Genomic DNA, 973 nt, shown 5'->3' with positions numbered 1-973 from the left:
CTCTCTGTGCTCCTAGCTCGTGTTGTGCTGTAAGTAGCCTTCAAAAAGGGGTTCATTGACATTTCCTGTCATCCTTAACTGTCCATTCTTGAGCATTCGGAAAAGTGTCTTCTTTGAATGTATTGACATCCTGCAATTACTAAAATGGTAATTCTTTTGTTTACTGAGAACCTTTGTCAGGATGATGGAATGATCTGGGTCTCCCAAAAGAAAATGTTACCTTGCATTTAACAAGTGTCCCCTACACGAACAACTGAGCAAAGGTTTGGGGATTAGCTGGCAGTGGCTGTCAGCCTGCAGCTTTATTTCTGCATAGTGTTTCCAAGCAAATCAAGGAATTCTAATGTTACTGCAAATCTCTATGTTCTTTGTACAGATGGAAAAAATTGTCTGTAATGGGCCTCGAGTTTTGTAGCAAGAGCTTGTCAGCGGAGTGTATGGTTCCATGTCCTCACCTGGTCACTTGTTTAAGTTCCAAAATGGAGCTCAATAAAGTGTAGCAGGCCCAAGAAAAGTCATTTTTAAGCTGTTCTTGGTTTTATACACCTTTATGTCTTAAGCCACGTTATCATAAGAACAAAAAAAAAAAAGTGTTAAGTGCAAGGGATGAAAAGAATGGGGCCAAAATTGTTTGTTTTCATGTTGATTGCTTTGGATTTACCAAGAAAAGCGCATGTATGTCTGTGTAAATCAGTGCCTGTTTACTAGCTTAAACGGATGAAGAGGTGTCATTTTGAAGATTGGTACAATTTTAAAATTATTTCAACCACCCGACTAGCAAATCACGAGGCTACTGTGAAAGGCAAGTACATCTATGGATCACTGTCCTATGTAGCAACGTTTCTGTAATGCGCAGACACTGACAACAGTCATAGGGCATAAATAAAACCATAGGTAGTGTTAAGTGTATGTTCTGGAGAAAATCTTTCCTTTGTCGTGATGGAAACAATAATTTGTAGAGGGGGAAGAGGTA

Source organism: Oxyura jamaicensis, chromosome 3 (genome assembly GCF_011077185.1).
Source record: "Oxyura jamaicensis isolate SHBP4307 breed ruddy duck chromosome 3, BPBGC_Ojam_1.0, whole genome shotgun sequence".
NCBI classification, from domain to species: domain Eukaryota; kingdom Metazoa; phylum Chordata; class Aves; order Anseriformes; family Anatidae; genus Oxyura; species Oxyura jamaicensis.
This window is presented reverse-complemented; position numbering follows the sequence as displayed.